General features: G+C 49.2%; 1 protein-coding gene and 1 long non-coding RNA gene across 2 annotated transcripts in view; one reads left to right on the top strand and one right to left on the bottom strand.

The window, feature by feature from the left end:
- LOC149871740 (uncharacterized) overlaps positions 1-15204 on the bottom strand; it is a 98193-nt gene that overhangs the window by 15960 nt on the left and 67029 nt on the right. Inside the window, exon 2 of the long non-coding RNA XR_016440294.1 lies at positions 9179-9361. This is a non-coding gene — a long non-coding RNA (uncharacterized LOC149871740). The remainder of the gene's footprint in view (positions 1-9178; positions 9362-15204) is intronic.
- Positions 1-15204, top strand: part of SPI1 (Spi-1 proto-oncogene) — a 101100-nt gene that overhangs the window by 29425 nt on the left and 56471 nt on the right. The gene's annotated exons all lie outside the window — the stretch shown is intronic.

Below are 15204 nucleotides of genomic sequence, written 5' to 3'. Positions count from 1 at the left end.
TTAGTTAAAGTGCCCCTGCCGCCATTTTTCAGCACGCAGACGCTAATACATGTGATGCTCCGTGCACTTTAATTAGAATGGCTCCCCCCACCCTCCACTTCCAGAGTATGTGCATAAATGCCCACTATTTCCAATATTTACTCAAACCCTGACTATAAGATAACCCCCCAATAATTAGATTCTATATATGGAAAAATTATGAATATGATATACATTTCCAGGTATAGAATCTTATTATTGGAGGTTTGACTTGAATTTGTTTTCCTCCAAATGCCATAGCAGGGAAAATAAATCTAGGGGGTCAAGAATTCCCTTTGCCTTCTGCCCCCAACTTCTTCTCCCTACAGTCCCTTGGTCCCCTTCTTACTGTCAGCCATGGCTCTCCCTGAGCACATGGAAGCAAAATAAACACAACCATAGTAATTTGCATATAGTACCCATAGCCTTAGTTTATCCAGGATTGATGCATGTTACTTTTTTGGAAACTACTACAAGTTTTAGCACAGGTACACCATATCCCCCCTGTTAAGCAGCACTTTCGGACCTACTTTTATATGTCTGTTATTTTTAGGGGAAAAAAATGTGTGTGTGTGTGTGTGTGTGTGTGTGTATCTAACACACTGTTGACCCACTTAGCAACCATTGCAAAGCCAGCAGGTCAAGGCACTTAAGGGAGCCCACCCCTGCCCCAGCCCTGGTACAATCTGTGGGCAAGGCAAGAGCCCCCAAGGGGACACTTGCCTGCCTGTACACAAATGCCAGGAGCTTGGGGAATAAGCAGGAGGAACTCGTCCTCCTGCTTAACACAAATAATTACGACGTCATGGGGATAACAGAGACCTGGTGGGACTCCACCCATGACTGGACCTTGGGTATAGATGGCTATACCCTGTTGTGAGGGAGTGGCGGCTAGGGACAACCGTGAACCCCCTAGCGCCCCCTACCGTCACGTTAGGGTGACGTAGCACCCTCAGAATCTCGCCCGCCACGACTTTGATGGTTAATATATATAATGTGGAGGCTGCCTGTTCCCTAATGGACGGTATTGGTGTCCTGTCCCTATTCCCGACTGGGGTATCTATGAGCGTCCCGCCTTAAGGGCTATGCGTGCCTCCAAACCTCCCCCTCAGCACGCCCCAAGCCTCGCAGCTGTTCTGGGGGACGTTTGTATAGTCTCTCGCCCCTCGGGTGCCCTTGTTCTCTCTCTCGGGTCCCGGGGCTCCTCGCCCACCTGGCGCCTCCTTGGGTCGGGCTCCAATCTCTCGCCCCTTCCCAGTGCCCTGGGCCTATCTCGCTGGCGCCCAGCTACTCGCTGGTGCCTCCTGGGTCCAGTTCCCTAGTGCCGCCTAACACCGGCGCCCCCTTGGTCCGGGTTCTCGCCGGCGCCTGGCTAATCGCCGGCTCCACCTTGGGCCCGGCTCGCTCTCGCCGCCCGAGTCTCGGCGCCCTTGGGCCGGCTCGCTCTCGCCGCCCGAGTCTTGGCGCCCTTGGGCCGGCTCGCTATCTCTAGCTACTTCGCCCTTCTGGGCCTTGCCCCCTCTGGGCTGACACCACGCGCCTCGCGCACCGTCTCTGCCCCGCTCCGGGGCCTTGCCCTCTCTAGGGCTGACACCGCGCGCCTCGCACCCTGTCTCTGCCCCGCTCCGGGGCCTTGCCCTCTCTAGGGCTGACACCGCGCGCCTCGCGGCCTGTCTCTGCCCCGCTCCGGGGCCTTGCCCTCTCTAGGGCTGACACCGCGCGCCTCGCGCTCTGTCGCTGCCCCGCTCCGGGGCCTTGCCCTCACTAGGGCTGACACCGCGCGCCTCGCGCTCTGTCGCTGCCCCGCTCTGGGGCCTTGCCCTCGCTAGGGCTGACACCACGCCTCGCGCCCTGTCGCTGCCCTGCCCTGGGCCTTGCCCTCTCTAGGGCTGACACTGCGCGCCTCGCGCCCGGGGCACAGGCGCTCGCTGCCGTGCCTGTTCCCTTGACCCGCTCTGGGTCCGTTGGCCCCACTGGGCCAACACCGCCCTTATGGGCTGGGGTCTGTAACCCCGCACACCGCGCGTCCCTGGCGCAATAGGGTGCCCTGCAGCACCGACAATAGTGCCCAGCTGGCAACTGTGCCCCTACTGGGCACTGGGAACCCCCAAGCTGTTGGGGAGCTCCCGTGAGGCCTCCTCGCTCCCCTACAGCCTCACCCGGTCCTCCGGAGTAAACAATAACGTAAACTCAAGCCCTCTGGCTACAACATAAAGAGAGGCTCCACACGCCTAACAATAACTCCAAGCCCCACCAGGGCTCTCAATGCTACCTTCCATCAGGGCGATCTTGTTCCCTGCATCATTGCAGCCGGTTAGCGTGGTAAAGTAGCAACCACTAGCCCAGGCCACTCAGCTCAGCCGCAGAGCTCCTGCTCCTGCGGCAGCCAGAAGGGAACTGTGTCTCCAGCTCCGGCCTCAGCTGGTTATAAAGGCCTGGCCCTGCCCTCTTCCGGCCATGTGACCACCTGGTTGCCCTGGCAACCAGGCACCTGAGCTGCCTGAGTGATTGGCAACTCTGCCAATCACCTTCACACTCACGGGGCACCCATGTGACTCCGTGACACCTGTACAAGAGGGATCATGTAGATAAAAGGGGCGGGGGTGTAGCTTTCTATGTTAAGAAAAGCTATGCATCCCTGCAAGCTGATGTTGGTGACCACAGTGGATGACTGGAGACCCTTTGGGTTAAAATCCATGGGGAACATGGCACAGGGGACACAACAGTGGGAGTCTACTACAGACCTCCCACCCAAAGTCAAGAGCTTGACAAGGAATTCGCCTGGGAACTGGCTGAGGCCACTTGCTCCAGGACCATGGTTGTCATGGGTGACTTCAATTACCTGGACATCTCATGGGAGGATCACTCAGCAAAATCCGAGCACTTGCAAAGCTTCCTATCATGCGTGGATGACCTCTACCTGACTCAAGAAGTCCACAGGCCAACGAGAGGTAAAGTGCTGCTCGACCTGGTACTGGCTACTGGGGATGACCTAATCGGCAACCTAGTGATAAATGGAAAACTGGGTGACAGTGACCACGAGCTGATCACCTTCACCATCCACTGTAAAGCTGGCAAGCCAGTCAGCAACATGGAAGTCCTTGACTTCAGGAAACCCAACTTTGACAAGCTTAGGAGGCTTGTCAGTGAGGCCCTAAGGGACCATGACCCCAGGGGGAGGGGAGTTCAGGAAGAGTGGCTGCTCCTCAGGGGAGTGATCCTCAATGCACAAGCTAATTCTATTCCATCTTGGATGAAAGGCAGCAAGAGGGCACAACAGCCCCCTGGCTCTCCAGGGATCTAGCAGACCTCCTGAGGCTAAAAAGGCCTACAAAGGACGGAGGATGGGATTCACCTCCAAGGAAGAATATTCTGCACTGGTCCTGTCCTGCAAGAAGCAAACCAGGAAAGCCAAGGCGGCAACTGAACTCCAACTAACTTCAAGCATCAAGGACAATAAAAAGTCCTTTTTCAGATATGTGGGGAACCGGAGGAAAAGCAAGGGCAACATTGGACACCTGCTGAACCAGATGGGACAGCTGACAACTGATGCCCAGGAAAAAGCCAACCTATTAAATGGGTACTTTGCATTGGTCTTTCATCAGTTCCATGGGACACCCATGCCAACCACAGGACAGGGAGGTCCGAGTGAGGGAGATCCTCTGCCCTCCATTAATGCTGACCTCATGAAGGAACACCTTGAGAGGCTGGATGCCTTCAGGTCAGCCGGCCCTGACAATCTATACCCCAAGGTACTCAGGGAGCTGGCAAGCATCATAGCCCAGCCTCTGGTATGGATCTTTGAAAACTCCTGGCACTCTGGTGTAGTGCCCGAAGACTGGAAGAAGGCCAATGTGGTGCCTATCTTCAGGAAAGGGAGGAAAGTAGATCCAGCTAACTATAGGCCCATCAGCCTGACTTCTATCCTGGGGAAGGTCTAGAAAAGTTTATTAAAGAGGCCATTCTTAATTGACTGACAGATGCCAACATCCTGAGGGATAGCCAGCACGGGTTTGTTGCGGGTAGGTCTTGCTTGACCAATCTTACTACCTTCTACAATGACCTATCACCTGGACAAGGGAGAAGAGATTGATATCATAGATCTTGACTTTAAAAAAGCCTTTGATCTGGTATCCCATGATCACCTCTTGGTGAAACTGGCCAATTGTGGCCTTGGGTCCACCATGATCCACTGACTGGGAAACTGGCTCCATGGTCAGACCCAGAGGGTAGTAATTGACGGAAGTCAATCATCATGGTGCCCTGTGACCAGTGGGGTCCCCAAGGCTCTGTCCTTGGACCCATATTGTTCAACTTCTTCATTAATGATGTGGACATTGGAGTCAGAAGCAAACTGACCAAGTTCACCGATGACACCAAACTTTGGAGCAAACCATCCACACCAGAAGACAGGAGGGTGATCCAGGCTGACCTAGACAGGCTCAGCAAATGGGTGGACAAGAACCTGATGGTGTTTAATGCTGAAAAATGCAAAGTTCTCCACCTTGGGAAGAAAAACCTGCAGCATCCTTATGGGCTCGGCAGTGTTACGCTGGCTAGCACTACGAAAGAAAGAGACTTGCGGATCATCATTGACCACAAGATGAACATGAGCCTGTAATGTGATGCTGCAGCTAGTAAAGCGACCAAAATGCTGGCTTGCATCCATAGATGTTTCTCAAGCAAATCGCGGGACGTCATTCTCCCCTTGTACTCAGCCTTGGTGAGGCCGCACCTGGAGTATTGCATCCAGTTTTGGGCCCCACAATTCAAAAAGGATATGGAGAAGCTTGAAAGAGTCCAGAGAAGAGCCACATGCATGATCAGAGGTCAGGAAAACAGACCTTACAACGACAGGCTGAGGGCCATGGGGCTCTTTAGCCTGGAAAAGCGCAGGCTCAGGGGTGATCTGATGGCCACCTATAAGTTTATCAGGGGTGACCACCAGTACCTGGGGAAACGTTTGTTCACCAGAGCACCCCAGGGGATGACAAGGTCAATGGTTATAAACTACTGCAAGACCATTTCAGGCTGGACATAAGGAAGAATTTCTTTAGTGTCTGAGCCCCCAAGGTCTGGAATAGCCTGCCATTGGAGGTTTAAGCACCTACATTGAACACCTTCAAGAGCAAATTAGATGCTTATCTTGCTGGGAACCTGTGACCCCAGCTGATTTCCTGCCCTTTGGGCGGGGGGATGGACTCAATCTTCTAAGGTCCCTTCCAGCCCTAATGTCTATGAAATCTGTGAAATCTATATTGATATAAATATAGAAACCTCTACTCTGGCAGCACTGTCTGTGACCAGTCTGGTTCACTTGATAGTTTCTAGCACACATACACTGTTACCCCATCAAAACCTCATTTCAATAGCCGCATGCATGCACCCATGCATCTGTCACCATCTCTTTTACCCACTACAGTCTCACCATACAGCTTCTGATCCCTCTGCCTCCCCTTTCCTTTCCACCCCTCACCCCTTAAGTCCACTGTTCCCTTCCCCAGTCCATAGATGTTGTTGTCCTTTTCTCCCTTATTGTCCTCATTGCCTATCCCCTCTTCATCTCTGTCCTCATCTTCTTTCTCCCCCTCATCATCATCATCTTCTCTGGGGGTCTTGTTCCTGAACAGTCTGTGCCAGTCTCTTCTCTTCTGTATCATTTCTACCATCTCTTCCCTATCATCTTCTGCTGATTTTTTGTAATACAACTGCAACTCAGGCCCATTTTGGCACAGTCCTTTATTGAGAAGTTCATGTGTTTGTGCATGAGCAGGTTCCTGGTCTTCCACAGGGTGTTCCTGAAGCAGGAGATGAACTGGTCAGAGCGGGTTGTTGGGGTACCTTGCTGCCTTTTTAAGTGCCCAAACAGCATTGCATTTCTGGTCAGGGTCTTGACCCATCACCATCATGGGGAGTAAGATTACTTTCCTCCACACCTCCCTGACATGTGGGCAGTAGCAGAGGAGGTAAAATGCAGTTTATTGTTTCTGCCTTTCACCAGCAGGTTTGCCTGGGGCAGCTTGGTAGACCTTAGTTACTGCCCCTCTCTGTTTCTCAGTGCCTGTATGCAGAGTGCCCGGTGGGCTACCTGCCAGTTCAGATTCCTGTGTTCCTTCTGCAAGTCCTTGTGGAAGACTCATTCACACAAAGCCTTGCTGCCATTGACAGGGAGCATGCCCACAGTTGACATTCTGTTCCTTGTTTTTACCATGACCTGTATCTTATGGTAGTTTTTCAGGGTTGTCGGGGTTGCTTTTAGTAGTTCATATCTTCTCCAGAACTATTCCAGGACCTTGTAGAACTGTAGCAGGTCCCAGATTCATGGGTGTATGTTGGGCAGCATGTCTCCCCCTGCCCCCCTGCCCCCCAGCATCGTAACAGGTTTCCTGCAAAATATGTAATGAAGCAGGCTGTTTTAGAGTCTGTGCCAGCTGCTAGGTTGTGGATCCAGCTTGTGTACTTGCTCCCAAGGAACAGCCAGACATCCAGCATTCCTTGGCCCCCAGTCTTTTTTTGTCTTGCACAGCTTGGTCCTCACAACCTTCTCCTCTCTGGTACCCAAAAAGAAGATGAACATGGCCCTTTGGATTCTATGGATGGTTTGCTCTAAGTGGGGGAAGACCAGTGCAGTGTACAGAAGCACCAGTAGCAACACTGCCCTCATGAGCACCATGCACCCCTATTGACAGGTGGCACAAGTTCTACAGTTTCAGTTTCTGTCTGATTGAGGCCTCAGTCTTTTCCTACATTTTCTTTCTTTTCAGCTCCAGGTCAAAAACCACCCGAGGCTCTTTACTACTTCAAGGTGGATAGAAACCTTCAGGGTAGACAGGTCTCTGAGTTTGCCCAATGTCAGGCATGTACTGTTGGCCGCGTTGAGCTTGGCCCCTGTTGCTGGTCCATATGCCTGGGCATGTTATAGCACACTTTCTGTGAACCACTTGCCTCTGCATAGGACATTGAGGTCAACCATGTAGGCCAGGACTTTCATTTCTTCCCCGCTGCCCCTGGGGATCTCTACTCTGTGGATCTTGGGGTCTCATCTGAGCCACTGGGCTAGCAATTCCATCATGCAGATGAACAGGATCGGGGAGAGTGATTGGGGCATTCAGGAACTCATTCATCAGCACTCTGCTGCTCATGTTGGTATATAGCATCCTTATATTTTACAGGCAATGAAGATTAAGGGGTGGCATTTTTATCTGAGTCTCAAAGGGGAATCGGTGGGACACACTGTCAAGGGCCTTCTCTAGGCCAAGGATCTTCACGGTGATATCCAGTCCCCCCTCCTATTGGTAGAACAGTGCAGCCTGCAGCAACAGCAGGGCTCTGTGGATCTGCCACCCTGGCACTGTGCACACTTCATGGATCACTATACCTATAACATTTTTGAGGTGCTCGGCTAAAACTTTGGCCAGCAGTTTATAATCAAAGTTCAGGAGTATTATGGGTCTCCAGTTCTTCAGCTTCTCCCTCAGCTTCTTCTTATAAAGAAGGGCCACATGTCCCTGGTCCATTCCTGCCCCCAGCTGGCCCTCCTGCAGTTGGTCCCCAAACATCTCCAACAGGTAAGGGCTCACCCAGCTGGTCCCAGAAGGTGACACAAAACTCCCCACCCAAACCATCTGCACCAGGAGTCTTATCACTCTTGAAACCATGTAGGGTTGTGTCGATCTCCTTCAGCGTCCTGTCCTCCACCAGTTTCTGTCTCTCATGCTCCCCAAGGGTCTGGGTGAGCACATGCAGGCATTCCTATATGGCTTCTGGGTCCTACAGGTGTTCAGTGTAGAGCTTCCAGTAGAAGGCTGTCTCCAGCATCCCCTCGTTCAGCCAGTGCTCCACACCCATTCTGTCTATCAAGCTGGTCATGGCCTCTTGGTCTTCTTTAACCCACTAACGTAAGCAGACCACTCCCTCCCCCTCCTCCACCCAGGGAGCCCATACCAGGAAGATCTTCCTGGCTTATTTCCTGTACCAGGCCCCAATCTGGGTCCACACCTCCTGTATACCCTCCCTCAAATCCCAACCTGCAGATGCATGCTTCTGCAGGTTCTGTAAGTTGCAGTTTAAGTGTTCATGGTGGCTGCCCTGGAACTGGGCATACCTCCTGCCGGCCTGCTGAAAGAAGACCATTGTCCTCTCCTTTATGCTGGCCCACCACACCATGTAGTTCTGGTACCTGGCTCTGAGGTAGCACACTGTGTAGCACTGCCTGAAGTCCCACTGGGTCTTTTAATCTTCCAGGAGGTTCATGTTTAGTGTCCACACTGCTTTGCCTCTCTTGGGCTGCCCCCTATATCTGTCTATAGTGCACCTACTTATATGATATTAGTCCAAAGCCAAAAGGTTCATTATTTCCATATAATTCATTAGCCTGGGCCCCAGTAGAGTCAACCACATTTCAAGCTACGGTGACCCCACAGCTCAGCACTGTATGTATGTATGTACTCCAGATACCCGCCACAAAGAATCTGTATGCTAATTAGTCCCCCACTCATAACAGGAACCAGGTGTTCTTGTCATGAGTCTTGGGATCCTCCAAAAATGTAAGTGCAGATGAGGCATAGGGCAACCTAGTGCAGCTTCACCTTACGGAGGACAGGGCCACACTAATCATATGTGACAGGCTAAGGAAGGGGTTGACAGAGGGATTCTGAGTGAACTGTTTATGGTCCTGTTTGGTGATGTTTGCCAGACACTTAAGACTGGTAAAGAAACAAGAATAATTGGGAATGGAAAAGGAAGGCATAGCTCAGCTATGGGAATGGAGAGGAAATTGAAAGGTATGCTGTCTAGTGGCTCACCATGACCCAAAAAATTGCCAGTACTGAGAGGCACTGTGTTCAATGGGCCCTACCTTATATCAGCATTTACTAACTGGTGTGCTGTGGCATTTTGGGCTGGAGCCACGTCCCTTGCCTAGCTGGAACCGCACCCCTTCCTGCTGCTGCTGTGGACACAGACAGATAGGTAGCATGGCTCCAGCCAGGCAGGAGGCATGGCTGCAGCTCAAAATGCTGTCAGGCTGGCCACGCACAACCCCCATCGGCAACCACCAGCCCCTGCCCCCCCTTCATGTCCAGTGTGCTGTGGTGCTTTTTTATTTAGGTAAGTGTGCTGTGGGGAGAAAAAGGTTAGGAAACACTGCATTATATCTTACTCAGATAGGCTGCATTAGCTTTTTTTTTTGTGGTAGGTTCCTATCAGCACTTTTGGTACCAGGGAAGGATGTTGGAATATGCTCTGGCCTCTTCTCTCTGTGTGCTGGCCTTGTATTGCAGTTCGTCCAGGCCCAGTGCTCATTCCCTCTGGGGCAAGAATTCCCTGGGGGTTTTTTTCAGGGCTGCACAAGAAAAAAAAAGTTTCCATCAGCATGTTTGTCCAATATGGGCCGTATACTTTATAGTCATCATCGGTGTTGGCCGCATTTAATCAGCTTTATAGTTGGTTTCATTACTGAGCACATACTGCTTTTAACAGCAGTTCAAAGACAGACAATGTATTTAATGCAGTTTCCTTGTATGTGATTGTAATCCAAGGAGCATTTTCCCCACAAGCTGATCAGGGAAAATACCTTGTTTTGTATTTAAGTAAATATGGTACCCTAAAATATCATTACTATTTTCTTTTAGATATGGTTCCCAAGCCAAGTAAGGGCTCCTTTATGGTAAGAACTGTATAAACAGAGGAAGATAAGCCCCTAATTTACAGTCTGACTTGAAATAAAATGCAACAAGAAAATATAATAAACTTTAGAAAGAAATGTTGGAGGGAGGATGAGGGAAGTGGTTACACCAACTAGCAGTATGCACACCATGTTAAAAAATCATAGTAGTGCTTTATATTTTTAAATATTCACATCAGTAAATAAAGTTAGTCTCACGAAATGCTATTCAACCTGGGCATCATTGGTTAGCATACAACAGCTTTTCCCGAGATGTGAAATATGCATAGGGGAGCAGAAGGTTTCGAGGGGAGAAGGGCTCAACGGCAAGCAGTAGCAGGGGAACTGGGGCAACAGCAGGGGGATCTGACAGTAGGATCAATTGGTGGTGAAGGAAGCAGCAATGGCAGATGAAGGGGTGCAAGAGTGCTATGCCTGCAAGAGTGCTGCAAGAGACAAAGCCCCAGAAGTTTGGGAAATGCTGATTTACCGCATATTACAACACTGCTACCAAAATAAAAATATTGATGTATAGAATAATATGGTTAATTCATCACACCATGCTGATTAGCTGTAATGACTAATTATTAGTAGGTATCCACAACAAAGGGGCAAAATTAAAACTGGGGAAGTGGTTTAAGTTGGAATAGGTGAGGATAAGGCATGAAGGATTATATGGGAATGAGAACTGTATGAATCCCTTAGCCATTCATTCAGAAACCTGTAGTGTAAAGGTGTGAAACATACTTTTAGTTTAACTTTGTTCTTCATGAAAATAAGACCCAGCACTTGTCAAGTGTTTTACTCATTCATAGATCTGAAAACATTTTTCACTTCTTTGAAGAAGTAGGTCAATGACTTACAAGTCAGTGAAGGAGCCAAGGACACAACAGCCTCTGCATTCAAGACTGTTCACTATAACACAGTTGCATCTTTTAACATTTGCAATTCTGCTTACATTTATGAAATATCTTTCCGTAAGTCTGTAATTCAGAGACTGCTCCACAAAAACAGAGTTGTTCAGGTGAACAACTTTCCACCTGGGTAGTTGTAGGACTTTCACTGGAGACATACGGTTTCATAGTTTCTAGGGTCGGAAGGGACCTGAATAGATCATCTAGTCTGACCCCCTGCCATGGCAGGAAAGATTACTGGGGTCAAATAACCCCAGCAAGGTGTTCATCTAACTTCCTTTTAAAGACCCCCAGGGTTGGGGCCAGCACCATTTCTCTTGGAAGTTGGTTCCAGACCCTAGCCGCCCCGACCGTGAAGTAGCGCCTCCTGATATCTAACCTAAATCTACCCTCTGCCAGCTTGTGACTGTTATTCCTGGTCACTCCTGGCAGTGCTCAGGGGAATGGGAACTTCCCCAATGCCTGCTGATCCCCCCTGACTAGTTTATAACAGGCCACTAGATCCCCCCTCAGCCTTCTCTTGTGGAGGCTGAACAGGTTCAGGTCCCCCAGCCTCTCCTCATAAGGCCTGCCCTGCTGCCCCCTGATCATATGAGTGGCCTGCCTCTGGACCCTCTCCATGCTGTCGACATCCCTCTTGAAGTGCAGCACCCAGAACTGGGTGCAGTACTCCAGCTGCGGCCTGACCAGTGCCGCATAGAGGGGGAGGATCACCTCCTTGGATCTGCTTGAGATGCATCTGTGGATGCATGACAAGGTACGGTTGGCCTTCCTGACTGCTTCCCCACACTGCCGACCCATGTTCATCTTGGAGTCAGTGATGACTCCAAGATCCTTTTCTGCCTCTGTACTGACAAGAAGGGAGTTCCCCAGCCTGTAGGTATGGTGCCGGTTGTTCCTCCCCAGGTGCATCACCTTGCACTTGTCAGTGTTGAATCCCATCCTGTTCTCATCCGCCCACCCTTGTAACCTGTATAGGTTGGGTTGTAGCCTATTGCTCCCTTCTAGAGTGCTCACATCCCCCCACATGTTAGTGTCATCAGCGAATTTGAACAGCGTGCTTTTTACCCCCTTGTCTCTGCACTTGTCATGGAAATGGGCTTGAGAGAAAGGCAGATGAAATAAGCTTAACAAAAACAAAAGTGATTAAGATTGAACTTGCCAAGATGGTCTGTACATTTATAGATCTTTAAAAGCTTTAATCAAGTATCTTTATAGTTTACAGCAGGGGTAGGCAACATTTTTTGGCCGGAGTGCTGAAAAAACCACTATGTCTACCTTGGAAGGTGCCGGAGTGCCAACATGCAGAAGCCCAAAGCAGCTGTTTGCAGTCTCCCAGCTGCTGCCGGCCCACAGAGCCTGGTCTGCTTGCAGCAGGGCTTGCAGCCTCCCAGCCACGTGCTGGGAGCAGCCTGGGCTCCATGGCTGGCAGCAGCTGCTTAGAGCCCGGGCTAGCGGTGGTGTGCCAAGCAAAATGGCCTTGTGTGCCATGCTCGGCACACGTGCTGACTCCGGGTTTACAGTTTAACAAATTAAACATTCCTTTTTTCCTGGAGGATTTTTGGATGCCAAATGGACTTTTGCTTTATCCTACTACACATCTTGGAGCTTGTCCTTGGAATGGATTTGAAATAAGCTCATTTGTCAGTAGGGGCAGTATGAAGTCAAAGATGTCCCAAGTGCTTGCCTATGGTACAGCCTCTAAAGCAGGGGTGTCAAACATATGAAAGCCCATGAAAACCTGCCATTCAGCCTGTTGCTGCTCCTGGGTCTGATCAGGCCCATATAGGGCACAGTGCATGCTGTGGCATGGGGCTGATTTGTGGGCCAGATCAAGCCTTCCCCCAACATACCTGATCCAGGAGCCAAATGAGTTTGATACCCCTGCTCTAAAGCTTCCTATTGTGTTTATCAGTCCAGGAATCCACTCCAGTCCACACACTATGTGAAAATGAACAAATGAAATATCAAGTAAAGAGTCATATTCTGAGGCTGCGTGGAAAGCTGTATCCTTTCACTCTTAACAGACATGTCCCACCTGGTCTGCTGTTAATTCCCTACAGTCCCTAAGGGACATGTCATTCAACACACTGCCTGCCAAATAACTGTTACTGCTTGCCATGTAATCCCTGGGATGGGGCCTGTAATTTAACCAAAGCTGCTGTAGAGTCAGAAGAGGGACTGGGTAATATAGGTCCTCTGGGTAATATACTTAATATTCTGTGTAATATAATATTGTTCTGTTTTTCTTGGGCTTATATTGTACAGACTGTTTAGGAAAGGAATGGTGGATTGATAACTATTTGGAATCTAGCATGTGTATGTCTGTTGTGAACTTTTTGTTACAGGGTAGACAGAAGTTCAAGTTAGCAAAGATGAAGTTCAGAGAAGACTGATCTCAGAGGACTTCTTCCCTATTAGGGCATTTGTGAAGCTCTAAAATAAAAAAAAATCAAGTTTGACATGAAGGACACTCTTTTGCAGAGCCCTCTGAGAGTTAGCCGGCCTTGTTAGCAGGTCAGGGGATGGTCTCAATGCACTGGTGGTTCTTTCCATCCAAATTTCCTGTGTGTGTCACAGCTGTTGGTTTGTGCAGCTGTCTTGATGTGTTTTTCTGTTTGGTCCACAGAGTGTTTGTGCAGTTTATAATTTTATGAGGCATACTCCAGTAACCATGTAGAACAGACTGAGTAGAAAGCAATTCTATCGATTTCCCTAAGGATATTTTTCTTAGTAAGCACTAAGAACTAAAATAGTTGCGAGGCTAGCCCTACACAGCTACAGCGAAGACAAATGTGTCAGATCAAGATGCTCAGAACTGTGACACGAGTTCAAATAGTTGTGGGGAAAGAAGGATTGAAGACATTAAAACACTAAACACATTAAAAATGATACATAACATCTTTAAAGGAGGAACTTCCCAAATATATTGTGTGCCCTCCCCACCCCCAAACAACCAAACTAGTACTCCTCTCTACTACACTTTTCCTCTCTGTACAAGCAACCACCACAGGTACGCAGTCTTTACCTTCCCTCACCAGTCTTTAGATCTTTTATCAGCTCTATCAATACTCTTTTTGGGTGGGGAGGTGGTGAGGCAGGGGAGACACAGAGGCTCAGTAATCTCTGGATGCACAGGACTGAAAGGCCTTACTCCCCTGTGAACTCTAGCAAGTCCTACCACTTCCATTAAATGAATATTTTACAAGACCCCCCCTCCAAAAAAAAAAAAACCAAACCAAAGAAAGAAAGAAAGAATTTGAGTTTCCCTGTCTACCCAGCCCCTTCCAATACAGTTTTTTTCAGGAAAAGTTTATGTGATCCCACAGTGAAGGATCCTTACGGGGTGCTCCACTACTTCCATTTACAATGAATACCTCCTTTCCCAGTAGAGGGGGACTTTTTGGGAGGTCACAGGTGCCTTCAGATAGATCTGCTCACTCCTGCTGCTCTTTCCATTCAGCAGGTTTTAGCCAAAATCTTCTCTGCTGCCTAAAGCTGAATGCAACAACTTGAGAAAAAGGAATTGTAGCTAAGAGTCCTGTCAAAGCTACTCAAGAAGTCATAAAGTTACTAGCCTGGAACTAGTTTACCAGAGTTTCACCCCATATTTTCCTGTCCCCATTTTGTATACTGATCCTGTGGTCATGCCCCCTCCCCTCCCCTGTGTGTCCTTTGGGGGAGCAGACTCAGTTGCTGAGTGTTGCCTCAGTGTAAAATATCACATGGTTCCTGCGGTGTGTGGAGGAAGCTGGCTGTGAGAGATAAAGGCTGAGGTTAGGAACAGACGACTGTTATGCTCCTGGGGCTTTGCTGCTCTTTGTATAACCTCTGTGTGGCTGAGCGATACAAATCAGCAGTAACTATTCCGATAAAATGCTTCCACTGGGCAACCAGCAGCTCCACCTCCCAGTTCTTCATTGGGTTAAGTTATTTCTGCCCTGACATTCCACTGAAGTCTCCTGAGCAGGAAAGGTTATTTTTCATACTACTGAAAGAGGGAGAAAGAGTCCTATTGCCCATCTGTGCTGGGACCCTGATGGATCTTAGGAAAGAAAGGGCCAAGAACTCAACCAAAGATACACTTGAAAGCCCAAGAAAACAAGAGACTGCTGGGAAATTCCAGGATTGCCTCACACAAGAACAGTCTCTGAGAATGTTTATGTGAAACCGCTATTTTTTCCGTCCTTCCCACAAAGGCTAGTGCAACTCACTGTGAAAGAGAAAGAGCCAGAAACAATCCCTCTCAGCAAAGCCCTACTGTTCTCCCTCAGCCATACTGACCTTGCAGTGATAAATGCAAAAAACCAGGGCATTTATATATGATCTAGAGAAACAACATTATCTATGCATGCAGTGGGAGAGGTGGTAAAGCCTGGCAGTGACTGGCACAAATGGATGAAAGATATGATTTGGCTGCAAGAGGCAGATTTCTCCTGGTTTCTTCCAAACCTTAATTATTTTTTCATCTGAGGGAGGAGAAAACAATCAAGTTGCTAACTACTTGACATTATCCAGCAAGTGGATAAAAGAGGAAAAGGATGAAAACAAAATGAGGAGGGTTAGCTTTTTACAGCTGCCTCTTCCCGGGTTATTTTAGAGCATCCC

This window comes from Crocodylus siamensis, chromosome 2, assembly GCF_052110815.1.
Source record: "Crocodylus siamensis isolate JL-2025a chromosome 2, ASM5211081v1, whole genome shotgun sequence".
Taxonomy (NCBI): domain Eukaryota; kingdom Metazoa; phylum Chordata; order Crocodylia; family Crocodylidae; genus Crocodylus; species Crocodylus siamensis.
This window is presented reverse-complemented; position numbering and strand designations above follow the sequence as displayed.